The sequence below is a fragment of the Eleutherodactylus coqui genome, chromosome 5, assembly GCF_035609145.1.
Source record: "Eleutherodactylus coqui strain aEleCoq1 chromosome 5, aEleCoq1.hap1, whole genome shotgun sequence".
NCBI lineage: Eukaryota > Metazoa > Chordata > Amphibia > Anura > Eleutherodactylidae > Eleutherodactylus > Eleutherodactylus coqui.
The window spans coordinates 210,951,665-210,966,865 of record NC_089841.1 but is presented as its reverse complement, the minus strand read 5'-3'; positions in this window follow the sequence as shown (position 1 = coordinate 210,966,865).

Genomic DNA, 15,201 nt, shown 5'->3' with positions numbered 1-15,201 from the left:
AAACGCATCAAAATAGGTTTTTGCTGTGTTTTTATTGGCGCAGATTCGCACACAGAATTTGCCCTGTCAATAGGCAAAATGTGGAATTCCAATGCGAAAGTGAAGTGAGCGAAACTAATGCTGACCTCAGGATAAGTCACCCACCGCAGACTGGGCACCGGGAGGTCGTCAGATGATGACGTGCTGCTACGGACGTCCGGGAGTGTCACAGCTCCGTCCATAGCGCAGTGGCCCGGCTTGGTATTGCAGCTCTGCCATTAACCTAATGGGATAACGCTGCAGTACCCAGAATGATCGCAACAAATAACACGGGTTTCTGAGTAAGAACAGCCATCGTATTCGCAACACCGAAGAGGCCGCAGTGCGCCCAAGCATTGTAGCCCCCTCATGATCAGCAAGGGTCCCGGACTCCTGGCGATTAGATGATGATGGTCGATCCTAAAGATTGGACATCAGGTTTTTAAAGCTCGGTAACCACTTAAGGGTATGTTGATACGTAGCGGAAATACGTGCTCTCGGCCCTTCATTCACTGGGCACCTGGCGGACTCAAGCGAGCGCAGTGCCACTAGTCAGGTGGAACCACAATGCAGTACTCGGGCGCTGCTCCAAATACTCCGCAGTACTCGGGCGCTGCTCCAAATACTCCGCAGTACTCGGGCGCTGCTCCAAATACTCCGCAGTACTCGGGCGCTGCTCCAAATACTCCGCAGTACTCGGGCGCTGCTCCAAATACTCCGCAGTACTCGGGCGCTGCTCCAAATACTCCGCAGTACTCGGGCGCTGCTCCAAATACTCCGCAGTACTCGGGCGCTGCTCCAAATACTCCGCAGTACTCGGGCGCTGCTCCAAATACTCCGCAGTACTCGGGCGCTGCTCCAAATACTCCGCAGTACTCGGGCGCTGCTCCAAATACTCCGCAGTACTCGGGCGCTGCTCCAAATACTCCGCAGTACTCAGTGTGAACATTGGAGAGGCTGCAGATCTCGCCCTTCAGTCACATGATAGTCGGGGGTCACCGGTCAGAGATTGATGGACTATTTTTTAAAATCTGGATAATCTCTTTAAAAGCATGGATTCTAAAATCAACACTAATTATATTTTTACTAAAAGTAGATATAATAAAAGATGACATGATATAAAGGAGCCCGCGGCCATCAGTCTACTCTGTAACCCGGCATTCTTTATACCAAATACAACACAACGCACTTATTGTTATTACATAACAGTCCTCGTTTTAAAAAAAGTTAATCCCTGACAGTTTTTTTTTTATACTTTAGAATTTCCAGGACCCTTCCAGAACAGAGGGCACATCTCCCGGGTGACACGTCCTTAATTTACCCTTTCCAATCCAATTTTGGATTCAGGGTTTCCTAAAAGGCTTTCTCTTTTTGCTGTTGTACAACGGTGGCATCTGCTGGTTAAAGCCACTGTGTGTGCACCAGAGAGGCTCCATCAGCGGAGTGGCTGGCAATAGATGGTAAGAATACTCTGTCGGACATCTTCTGACAGTGGAGATGTACAAGCTTCAATCAGAATGCAGGAAGACGTCAGACAGTGGGTTGGAAAGGGTTAATATTCATGTTTCCAATTAATGGGAAACAGGCCTTCTGCGCACGGTCGGGTCGAATCCTGCAGCCCCTGTGCTGGCCAGTGACCCTGCGTACATCTCCATATTCTTCCTCCTGCGGTGCAGAGAATGCCGCACCAGCGATGACAGCGATGTGGGTCGGATGGCTTCCATTGACTGCAATGGAAACCGTCCGTGCAAGTCCCGCATGAAAATAAAGCATGCTGCGATTCTTCCTCCGTGAGTGGAAATCGCAAGTGATTTCCGCTTGTGTGCGAGGAAAAATCATTTTACATTGCATGCTGTGTATGGACATTGCCACGGAATCTGCGGCCAGACGCCTGCTGTGGATCCCGCAGCAAAAACCTGCCTGAGTGTATTGGGCCTTAATGATGCGTTTGGCCGGTGTCACATGGGCGTATTTGCGCAGCTAATACGCAGAGAATAAAACCCATTGATTTAATTGGATCTGTTCACATATATGTATTTTTTCAGTGCATTTCAGTTGCGCAACCCCCCCCCCCCCCACCATGCTCTATTTTCCTGCACATTTGCGCACCAAAATATCTCTCAGCAGTCAATGGGGGTGCGCACAATATCTGATAGATACATGAAACACTGCGGAATTGTGCAGGAAAAAGAACACATCTGGAGCTCAAACTAATTAGCCATTTTAATCGTTGCATACTTTTTTGCCGAGTGGAAACGCACATGGCAAAAAGAACAAAATCCGCCAATGCGAGCGCGAAAAAGCATCATTCATTCTGCAAAAACGCTCCACTCATACTTGCACAAATACGCAGGGTCCCGTGTTTTCGCAGAGAAAAAGCAGTCAAAATCTACACTGTCTATTTTGAGACAGCCCTGCCCATTTTCGCCACATGTAAACATACCCCAGCGATAATAGTGACACCCCCCTGATCGGCCCCTGAAGTAATAATGACATCCCACAGCGGCCCCCTGTAAAATAGTGACATCGCACAGCGGCCCCCTGTAAAATAGTGACATCGCACAGCGGCCCCCTGTAAAATAGTGACATCCCACAGCGGCCCCCAGTAAAATAGTGACATCCCACAGCGGCCCTCAGTATAATAATGACATCCCACAGCGGCCCCCAGTATAATAATGACATCCCACAGCGGCCCCCAGTATAATAATGACATCCCACAGCGGCCCCCAGTATAATAATGACATCCCACAGCGGCCCCCAGTATAATAATGACATCCCACAGCGGCCCCCAGTATAATAATGACATCCCACAGCGGCCCCCAGTATAATAATGACATCCCACAGCGGCCCCCAGTATAATAATGACATCCCACAGCGGCCCCCAGTATAATAATGACATCCCACAGCGGCCCCCAGTATAATAATGACATCCCACAGCGGCCCCCAGTATAATAATGACATCCCACAGCGGCCCCCAGTATAATAATGACATCCCACAGCGGCCCCCAGTATAATAATGACATCCCACAGCGGCCCCCAGTATAATAGTGGCATCCCACAGCGGCCCCCAGTTATTGTGCCCCCCTACAGCGCCCCCCAGCAGTGACAGTGCCCCTCTGAGACCCATATACTCAACTACTCTACCTCGTGGAAGCGCCGCTTCTCCCCTGCGTGGCACGCTGCTAGAAGCGATGATCCCAGGTGCACACTGACGTCAGTGTGCTGCCGGAAGCCTCCTTCCTCTGCTCTCGCGGAACCTAAGTGGAGACGTCAAGGGAGGGAGTAGGAGGATCCCGGCTGCACACTGACGTTACAGTGTGCGCTGAGATCAGCGCTGCTAGCAGCGCAGTGAGTGAATACCAGCAGGGGAGCCGCAGCCCTTGCCAGTATTCACTAATGTGGTGAGTGGCTGATGGCGGCACGTGCCAGTAGAGAGGGCTCTGCATGCTGCCTCTGGCACGCGTGCCACAGGTTCACCACCACTGCCATAGATAAACTGTTTGTACAATGTCAACGGCCAAGTTTGTTGCCTGTGTCTACAGAGATGTAACCTGCTAGGTATCTGGACCAGTTGTACTCGCTGGGCTTGGGAAGAGTTGTAACTGCAGGCAATTTGCCTCTTTAGCAGAAGACCTGCTGGTTGGGAATTGTCGGTCTTCCAGCTTCCTCTTTGTGCCATTCCAAGGAGTGAGAACTTGTGGCCTGATACCGCTCAAGCTCCTGAGGGCCCCATGACTGAGTTACTACATTTTTGCTATTGCCATTGTAGTGCACTTTTTTTAGTCTTTTTTTTTTTTTCAAAAATGGAGGGAACACTCTTTGGTTTTCAGGGCACAACTGAATAAATTCCAGGCCCCATTGCACACTTGTGCAGAAAAAAAAAATTGACTCCCCAAAATGAATTACCCACATCCTTTTTTGGCGTTCCCTAAATCTTAGATAAAAGTAATAATGTAAAGCTGTGTGGTAGGTCTCAAAACAGGGTTAACTACAGAGGCCTGATTGGGATGGACACATGGGGCAAGAAAACCGGGTATCCCTCCTCCCATGCTTGCTGCAAACCCAACACGTTTTTTTCTGGGGGGGAGGGGGGGCCGGAGTATTTCTTGACCTCTGTGGCAGGGATGGGGTTAAAAAGTGTCGCTCTGTGTGCCTTTGCACCTCCTTAGACTTGTAAGCTTGTTGAGGAGTGGCGGACTAACACAGAAGGTCCGTGAAGGATGATCGCGTCAGAGGACAAATCCGGAGGCCTCTGTTAGGGCTTATTCAGACAGGCGTATATTGGCCAGGTTTTCATGCCCAACCGATACACGCTGTTCCTCTCTGTAAGGGGAGGAGGCGGGCCTGGCCAGGAGCAGTGCACTGAGCTCCCGCCCCCTCTCCGCCACTCACTACAGCAAACCTTCCCAGCAGCGTGGTGCAGTGTCTCCAGCTCAGCACTCCCTGTGAGCCTCTGCTGCTCACACAAAACACACCCCTCCTTCACACTGCAACCTGCACCCATTTATGCACCTCACCTGTCTGGGCCAGGTGGAACTGAGTACTGGAGTGAGAGATGGACCGGGTTTACCTCACAGATGCTAGTAGTCTCTGCGATATGTACCGTCCGTCCCACACTTAACCTCTCACTCTACTACAGGGGTTAAGTCTATACCTGCCTGAGGCTGCATTCACATGAACATATATCGGCTCGGTTTTCACGCCGAGCCGATATACGTCGTCCTCATGTGCAGGGGGGGAGGATGGAAGAGCCAGGAGCAGGAACTGAGTTCCTGCCCCCTCTCTGCCTCCTCTCCGCCCCTCTGCACTATTTGCAATGGGGCGGGGCTAATTCTCGAAACTTAGCCCCACCCCCAGACCGCCTCTCACCATTGCAAATAGTGCAGAGGGGCGGAGAGGAGGCAGAGAGGGGGGCGGGAGCTCAGTTCCTGCTCCTGGCTCTTCCATCCTCCCCCCTGCACATGAGGACAACGTATATCGGCTCGGCGTGCAAACCCAGCCGATATACGTTCGTCTGAATGCAGTCTGAAATACAGTAAACACTGCAGATTTTCTACATGCCATTCCACTGCCTAAAATCTGCAGCATTTACATCCTGCGTGGCCGTACCCTAAAACTGTTTTTTTGCAACTCCGTAAGGAGAATATGAGTCATTTATAGCAGAGATTACACAGGCCAGATGACCCTCTAAAACCAATTTGGAGACCATAAAACGTTCACATCAGTGAACTAATTCAATATTTACTCCTCTGCTCATTCTGTTCCAGTATGTTTAAGTGCAAAATAATCACACCACTTCTGTGCCTTTTCATATGTACCGGTATGTGTGTGTATATCTAATCTATCTACCTATCTATCTATGTATCTATGCAATATTCTTCGGATCTATTCCATTAAGCCTGAGGAAGAACCCTGAGTAGGTTGGAAAGCTCACTATAACATCATGTCTACAAGATTAATTTCTTTCTTTCACAGAGAACAGTCACATTTTGCAACTCCCTGTCATATAATGTTTTTCCACTAGGTGGCAGCAAAAATAGCAAAATGAAGCAGCAACTGAGCTGCTTTCCCCAAAACCCTTCATACCATCATGTGGATTAACATGAAGTTTGCAGCAGATTTCATTACAGTTGGTGCACCTTGGGGGATTTCTGTTTGGACTTCAGGATAGATCGGGCATGCTGTGGATGTTATTTATGGCAGCATGCCCTCATATCCATGCCACATTTTTTAAGACCTCTTTCAAACGGGCATCAGCGATATCGCCACTACAAAATTGCTGCGTTTTCGCAGCTTTGTACGCATGATTTCGTAGCGTCAGTGATGCAATTTTCTTATGCGATAAAATTCCAAAATGTTTCTGTGAGAAAATTAATAGGAGTGTCTAATGTTAAAAATGTATCGCATCTCACGAAAATCGCAAGTTCCTGCTATGCAATGCGAAAACAAGGAGGCTCCATCGGGAAACATGGACTCCAAAAAATCATGGCAGAAAGATAGGGAAAGCCGCGATTTTTTTCTAGCGACATAGATAATGTGAAGGAATCCATTGGAAAGCAAGGGCTTCACATACATGCGTTTTGTAGCGCTGTCACATTGCTGAAAACTCGCACGATTTTGTAGCCCATGTGAAAGCAGCCTAAGGCCTTAGTCAGACGGGCGTTTTTTTCGCGCGATTTGCGCATGCGTCCGGCGATTTTATAAAACCATTGCTTTGCAATGGTATCGGACACCTGACCGCTTTTTATGCGCTTGTCCGATAAATTATAGAACAGAAATCGCAGATCGCACCTATCTGCGATCTGCGATTCCTGTTCTCTTCTCTATATGTTCTCAATGGGGCCGGCGGCAGCAGCGCCGACCCCATTGAGAACATATAGTGGACAAATCATTCTTCTCTGCCACAGCTGTAACAGCTGTGACAGAGAAGAACGATGTTTGCCCATTGAATTCAATGGAGCTGGCAATACAGCAGGTTCCATTGAAAGCAATGGGCTGCCGGCGTGCGCAGGATGAATTGTCGGGAATGGCTTAAATATATAAGCCCTTCCCTGCAATTCATCCAGAAATGTGTAAAAATAAAAAATATATATATATACTCACCTTGTCCTGGCAGACAGAGTCCAGCCGCAGCCGGCGGCAGTTCTCCTGAACTGCTCTCTGTAGTATTCAGCAGCCGGGGATTTAAAATCCCTGCCTGCTGAGTGAACTGCCTCTGATTGGTCACAGCCTGTGTGAGTGAGAGGCAGCTCTCACTCACACCCATTCATGAATTCATTTATATATATTTAAGCCCTTCCCGACAATTCATCGTGAGATCGCCGGCAGCCCATTGCTTTCAATGGAGCCGGCTGTATTGCCGACTCCATTGAATTCAATGCGCTGGACAGCTCCGGCCCGTTTCTATTGAAACGCGGCTAGGAGCAGTTTTTTCGGGCGATTTTTCGGCCCCGGTCATGCGATCCGCAAATCGCGGCAAAAAACGCCCGTGTGAATAAGGCCTAAAACACACTTTAGTGCTACCCACAGCTGCTGGCACATGTTCATTGTCAAAGAACCCTAAATCCGTCTTCACATGGGCATAAACGTATTTATGCGCACATTTGCGCTGCGTATTTGCACTAAGGGTAATGCGTTTTTACTCTACTTTTTGCTTGAGCATACCCTGCGTATTTGCGCAAAAAAAAAAAAAACAAGCACGCATGCTCCCATTAATTTCAATGGATACCTAAATTTAATTTAATGTTTGCTAGTTTCATGCACAATACGCACGGAAACTAAACAGGCTGCATATTTTTTTGCGCAGACGAAATGCACACACAAAATACTCTAATGGGTTCTATTCACTACACATTGCACACGCAAATTTTGTATAACATACGAGGTTATTCAGATGCCTGATTTTTCACATGCAGCATGTCCCATTTTCACGGACGAGAGTTGGACATACAGTGTATTAGGTGGGGGAGCACAACACGGGATACAATGAGTTGCCATGGCAACTGGAGACCTAATCAGAATCTCCAAGTGCGCCACGGAAGCTAGCCTACTAGATCCTGCATCCAGCAGGATCTGGCAGGAGAACTGTCAAAGGCATACTACACTGCACTAATCGAGTAGTGCACTGTAGTATACCAGAGATCAAATGATCCTATCTTAAAGTCTCCTTGAGGAACAAAAAACTGTGCAAAACAAGCAAAAGAAAAAAAGTTAAATAAAGTCCGAAGCGGTTTTACCTCCAAAAATAATAAATGGTACTATACTCACCCAAGCCGGGCCCCCACGACTCTAGTGCTACTCCTCCATTCACCCCGACAGTTCTGTTTATGAGCTGCAGAGTCACAGGCTGCTGAAGCTAATCCTAGACCTCAGTGGTCAGCCGCTGTAGCCTGTAAGCACAGCGCCAGTAGGAAGAACGGAGAGGCAGCAGGACAGTCTCTCTTAAAAACACAAAACCTGTTTTTTTATGAAAAAAATCTATATGTACATTGCCACATTCGTAATGACTCAGACTACAAAGAGAGCGCCAAGCAAGTCCCGCCATGTGTGCGCCGCTGGGAAATAAGCCTATACTGCGACACATTTACTACTGATAACTCACAAGAAGGCTGTCGAGAATGCTTTACGCCACATTTACTATGTGTTTAAGACACTGTAGGACACTTTTGATACCACATGATACGTGAATCACGGCCCGATATCGCACTCGCTCATGTGCGGGTAGCCTTAGGCTGTCTTCACACTTATAAGAAAATCGTGTGATTTTTGGGCAACGCGAGAGTGTGTGAAAACGCAGAATTATGAAACCCATGCTTTTCTATGACTTCATCCCCATTTGCGTTGTTTTCTCTCATACGATGTTGCGAGATTCGAAAATCGCCGCCTGCCCTATCTGTTTGCGATTTTAGTTCCCTAGTTTCCCTATGGGGCCTCCATTTTGTTGCATCACAACAACAATTTGCGCTGTTCTTGCGATGCGATTTTAACATTGGAAACTCAGATTGTCTATCACATAAGAAAACTGCAAGCGGCAGCGATGCGCAATGTTTTGCAGGAAAAAGCATCACTGACGCTCAGACATCGCATGGGCACATATTGCCGCGATTTTCTCATGGTGATATCGCGCTTGCCAGTGTGAAGGAGCCCTCTCTAAGGCTCTATAAGGCCAAATTCACATGTGCATATGCGTATTTGCGCACACATGAGCGTAGCATTTTTACGGAAAAATTCCTTTCTGCGTGTGCATTGGCATATTTTACTTTTGTGCGCCCGGAAAACATTTTCTTCTGTGCGGCAGATGCACCAATTGGCCAATTCATTCATTTACGCAGTGTATGACTCGTCTCCTAGCATTTGCGCACTCCCTATTGACTTCTATGGGAACCTTGGCACAAAAAAGTAGAGCATGCTGCATTTTTTTTCCATGACCGAAATGCACGCGCAAAATACGTACATTTGAACAAACCCATTGAAATCAATGAGTTCTATTCTCTGCATTGTGCCCTTTAATTTTGCGCCTGCCGATATGTCCGTGTGAATCTGGCCTTAGACAGAATTAATAAATCTGCCCAGTGTTTACTGACTACACAAGAGAATGTCTACAAGCAACATGAGGTTAGTCAGGCAGAGGGTTATTGTGCTCTCCATATCAGACCTCCTAGACTAAATAGGACTAGATTAGGGGAGTTCTACGGAGCGGCCGTCCTTTATGCGTATTGACTCCCAGGAATGCAGACCTACACCAGGGCTATGTCCCTTCACGGGAATGCATCCCAAGCATCTCAGGTAGGCAAGGAGGACGACAAACTGGTTTCTAACAGCCAAGTATTAAATAACCTTCTTGACGTCTGCAGGTAGATTGGGTATCCTAAGGAATTCCTGAAGATTTTGTCTGCGGAGCTGCATGAATGAGGATTTTTGTGCACAGGAGGAATTTTTGACCAATTTCTTATACTAGTCAAGAGATTGAGATAGGAACATTAGCCTCTGTTATTTGTGCGCTGTCGCCCTGATAGCTCTAGGAATGTCAGTCATATAGGAGGAGTGACAAAGAAATAAAATAGACTCTCTGCTGTGCACAAAAACCCATAGACTAGCAATATGTTTGTGAGGAAGAATCAAAGTCATACAAATATAGAAATATACAAATTTATAACTCTTTTTTTTTTAATTGTCAAGTTTTAGAGTTTTTTTGAACTTTTAAGATGGCACTCCAACATAAAACACTTTTCCATTACTGCACCCATCGACTGCTTGTCTGCCCCACACTGGACATCTCTTATGTATATTGGTCTCACTTCCATGCATAGCAGCCACCTTTTCGATACTTATCAGGCACCATCTTGATTTTTATATTTCCTCCTGCTCTTTCTTCCCCTATGCTGTGGTAGCAGACCATTGGAGCATCAGCACAGTATGATATGAACAGCTATATAGAGCCAGTACCATCTCTGCCTGCTGGGAGGGCAGTGTAATTATCATTACTTTCTGCAGTCACCTAAATAAGCTAAAGACCATAATTATACACTCAGGGGAGATAAACTGTGATCTTCATGAAAACTGTGAGAAGGGCCTCCAATCATCAGCAGTAACTATGGTAGGAGTGCAGTCCATGTAGGAGGTTCTGATGGCTGAAAAAGTGACTTCTTGAAAGAGCACAAAGCCAAGTAAATCAGAGGTGATAACAATGAGATCACATGACCCGCCTGAAGAGAACTCAAGGAATTTTCAGACAGAAAAGAATAACTAAACAAGATGACACACAGTGATTTAGATATATTAAAGCATTATGTATTTCGCATTGAATGAAATACAAAATCAGCAGAGTGGCCCTTTATTATTTATAAAAATAATATTTTTAGAAATCTTTTAAAACTTTTTTTTAACTTTCTTTTTAGTCTACTAGGGGTCTTGAACTTGTGATCATTTGATTGCTTATACCATATAGTTCAACATTTCTGTACTGGAATATATATAGTACGAACAGGGCTTAATAGGCATCCATACATGGCAACCCTAGGAATTTTCACTTGGCGTGGGCTCCCTTGACAACCCATTGGCACCGCACGTTTGCATTGTGAAGGGATTGAACATTAATTAATATTCTGCTTTTACTGTGCTCCTCATTTTCTTCCACATGCCCATATTGTATATTCATTTTAAAACTGAGAGCTTTACTAGGCAAAATGCACCAGAATTCCATCACAGATTGTGCAAAAAAGTATAACATGTACAGGACCATAGTTTATGGCTAATGGTTCCGGGTGCAGAAGTTCAACCACCCTTCATGGCTGCCAGCCATAGTTCACAAAGGATTTACTGTTGCATCATTGGGTCTCTTAAGTAACCCATTGATACAGCACTTTCAGCCAGGGTTCATTGGGGGACATATACCTAACCCTCTTTCCTCCCAAAAAGAAAAAAAAAAATTGTATATATGTAATTGGGACACTGTGTAAAATGAAAATAAGAGAATACGATGATTTGGAAGTCTCATATTAGCCTATTTTATTTATGAGTGCAGCTTTTTCTATGCAATCCTGTACACAGGTAAACAAATACAACAAGATTTGGTTGTGTAGTGAAATTAGGAAGTCGTGATGCCAGTGCCCGAGTTAAAGGAACTTCGGTAAAAAATAAAACTTACACATGTAAGTAAACTGCAGGCACATGATTTACTATTGAACATGGCAGTCTGAAAGAATCTTGAACAGTGGAACATGTGTATACATAATTTAACACTTGATATATGGACAAATAAGCCCTAGGGAGGCAGCACCTGAAATAAGGGAAAGCTATGGAGAGACTAACTGGGAACGAAACGGTAAAATGCCAGCCTGAAACACGAGCTAAAATTCTCCAGGACTCACTCAGCTGGACCGTAGGAAGGTTCTCTGGACTCCACAGTGTGTGATACTGTGTCTTTTCGGGCTGTTGGAGGAAAGGCACGTCTTGGAAGGATTTCTGGCTTTGAAGACCAATGCAGGCTTCTCTCAGAGTAGTGGGTGAATAATCAACTGTACAAGGGGCTCTTTGAAGATATCAGCAGGCTTCTCCAGTGACAAGACAGGAAAATGCCAGCTGGAATGATAGCTTCACTTGCACTTCTCTGGCTGCGGACCTCTTCCTCCCCTTCCTACTAACTCTCTCTGTAGCACTTTCCCGCCTTCAACACTTTTATATTTCTATGCTGCGACACAGATGAGGGCAAGGGGCATTTCCCTAGTCTCCTCCAACCAGGATTGTCATTTGAACTCAGCTGCAGTTAGCGCCACCCCTCAACCAATCCGAGTGCTCCTTTCTTGTGCTGGGTCAGGTGTACCAATGGCAGTGGAAGATCCTGTTTGATGCATACTAACAGTTTTCACAGGTCCTCAAATGATTGTATTACAGTGAATTGAAGGCTCAATTAATCCATGAAGAAATTCCTGTCGATTGCCATCTTCTGACCTTAGTAACGTTTTCTTTTTCTCCGATGGCCCAGTATGAGGACTTATTTTTGTGGGACAACCCGAAGTTTCTGTTACTCGCTAAGGCACTACTCGTTCGAGTAATGTGCTTTAGATGAGCATCTCCCTGCTTGTCCCTGAAGATTCGGGGGCCGCCGCGAAGCGGGGAGCTGCGGGGGAGAGCGGGGAGGAACGGAGGGGAGATCTCTCTGTCCCTCTCTCCCGCCCGCTCTCCCCTGCTCCTCGCCGCAACTCACCTCTCAGCTGCAGCGGCTCCCGAATCTTCAGGGACTAGCAGGGAGATACTCGTCTAAAGCACATTACTAGAGATGAGCGAACGTACTCGTTTCGAGTACTTACGCACCCGAGTACCGCCATTTTCGAGTACTTCAGTACTCGCGCGCAAAGATTCGGGGGGCGCCGGGGGGCGGGGAGAGGCGTGGCGGTGCGGGGGGGTAGCAGCGGGGAACAGGGGGGAGCCCTCTCTCTCTCCCTCTCCCTCCCACTGCTACCCCCCGTGCCGCCACGGCGCCCCCCGAATCTTTTCACCCGAGTACTGATGTACTCGAAAATGGCGGTACTCGGGTGCGTAAGTACTCGATACGAGTACGTTCGCTCATCTCTACACATTACTCGAGCGAGTAGTGCCTTAGCGAGTATACTCGCTCATCCCTAGTTACTACCATTTAGGGCTACGTATGACTTTTTGATCACTTTTTGTTCAATTTTTCTTGTGGGTAGGAGGACCAAAAAAAATGCAGTTCTGGCATTGTATATTTTTTTCCAACGGCTTTCACAATGCAGCATAAACAATGTAATATTTTAATACATTTGGCTTTTGCACACAGCAATATTAACTATGTCAAATTTGTTTTGAAGCTAAAACTGAAAAGAGGTTTTTAATATTTTTTTAAGTTTCTTAAATTTTGTAATAATTAAAGGGGTTTTCCTAGAGTCCAATATTGATGATAGGTCATCAATATCTGATCGGTGAAGGTCAGTCGCTTGGGATCTCCGGTGGAATTTTGGCACTAAATCAGTGGTACGTTAGGTGTTATAAAGTTAGAAATTGATCTAATTTGTGCCAAAATTTTGCCGCAAAATCTGGTGCACACTTCCCTAACGAATAGGTGGTATAAAGTTAGACTAGACAGCAGGGGCGTAGCTAAAGGCTCGTGGGCCTGGGTGCAAAAGTTTATCTTGGAGCCCCCTAACTTCTCTTAACCCCTTAATGCAGAGGTGTAACCTAAAGCTCCTGGGTCCCAATTCCAAACCTGTAATGGGACCCCCAACTCTAATGCTTTATTCATAGTACTGGGCTCCCTATATGGAGAAGAGAGGCCTTATGGGCCCCCTAAGGCTCCTGGGCCCGGGTGCAAACGCATCCCCTATAGTTAAGCCAGTGCTAGACAGTCTAAAGATGCACCAGATTTACCATCCAGCAGAGTTACTGTCATAAATCTTGAGTATTTTAAAACAGTTTAGCGTTTGCACCATCCTTCAGCACTCAGTACTTACAGAGAGAGAAATAACCGACTATTAAAATAGTTGTCTTTTATTTACCCAAAAATATTGAATAAAATAAAAATGTAAAGAAACCAGCTTGGTGAGTTCAGTATAAACTAAGGAAGGGTCCTGAAGCCGTTACTGAAAATGTGCCCTTTGTTAATAAGTAACAGACGGACAATATGTTGTTTATTCAGTGGAGCTACGCCTAGCATCTGTGTTCCTTCAGACAACAGCGCTCAGTCACTTAGATGGATATCACCGTGCTTCAAAAAATTAAAGTAGCCTTTAAAATTTTAAGGGTTCGTTCACCCGGCTGGGTCTGGTACAGAAAATCCATCCAGCAGCAAATCTACAGATCATGCAGATTTCCAGTTGCGGAAGAGTTAAAGAACAAAGTTTATTGACCTTCTCCATCTGCTCCCCACTCCTGTGCAGAGGCTTACCTGTAATAAGAGACCATTGCCGGCCTCTCCTGCCCTCTAGTGATGACGTCTCAAAGCGTTGGAGCGTGATTAGCTACATGACACATCATTACTGAAGGGGACATAGACCCGTATCCATGTGCTGTTTGATGTAGGTTACGCCAAAGGTTTCTCGGGCGCAGCTTGCACACAGCCATGTGAATCCGGGCTAAGTCATAACGTGCTACCATCCTGTGCTGAACGCATCAGACTTCATGGGCATAGTCACATACATTCTTTCCTATATGATAGCCCATCAGCGTTACGGTAAGGCCGTATTCACACTACCATGTGTACGCAGTTGTTTAGCTGCGTCCAAAAATCGGGCAAAAATCTGGACCATCTGAAGCATTGGATTCTAATGTATTCAGTCAGATGAGTGGTTTTTAATCACGTAAAAAAATCGCGCCGCCAAAATTAGAACATCGACGGACGTTTTCAGTCTCCGATTTTATACCCTGTGTCCAAAGATAGCTCTTGCCCTATCACACGAGCACATAAACGGCACTTTACGGCCGACCGATATACATGACCATCTGAGGCATTGTTTTCCAATGCATTCGTTAACATGGGCGAATATACGGCGCGTAAAAACGCCGGACTGTAAAAAATAGAACATACGTGACCAAAATACGGCGGTGGCGAATATACTGTGGGTAAAAACATAGTTCTGGAACTCTCTTTTGCATGATATACGCAGCGACTCCCATAGACTTCTATGGGAGCAGGAGAAAAAAAAAAGAGGGGGGGGGGGGGAGGGGCATTTTAGTAGCGTCCAACGCTGCGAAAAGCTTACAGGTGCCTCTATATAGGCATTAGAAGGTATCCCGAGGGTTTTCTGGGGTGCAACGTTTTTTTTGTGTGCTAAAAACGACACTCCTGGTCGTGTGAATGGGTGAGAAAACGCTGGCTGTGATTGCGGGAAAAAAATCCTTTCAGGCGAATATACGGTGCGGAAGAGAAAACGTAAAACCGCATCCGCTTGTGTGAAAGAGCCCTAAGGGTGTGCTTGATGGCAGAACCTCATGGCAGAGTCCCATAAATTAGTGTGTTTATGCAACAAGCACTGCCTTTTTTGCACGCGTCTATTACTGTATTTTTTGCACACACATGCCTTGTGTATTTGCGCGCGCCATAAAAAACACACACATGATCCCATTGATTTCAATGGGCAATTAAGTTTAATTAGTTTAATATGTGCGGTTTTTGTTTGCAATACGCAAAAGATGCAGGTGACCAAACCCGCTGACATCGATGGGTTCTAT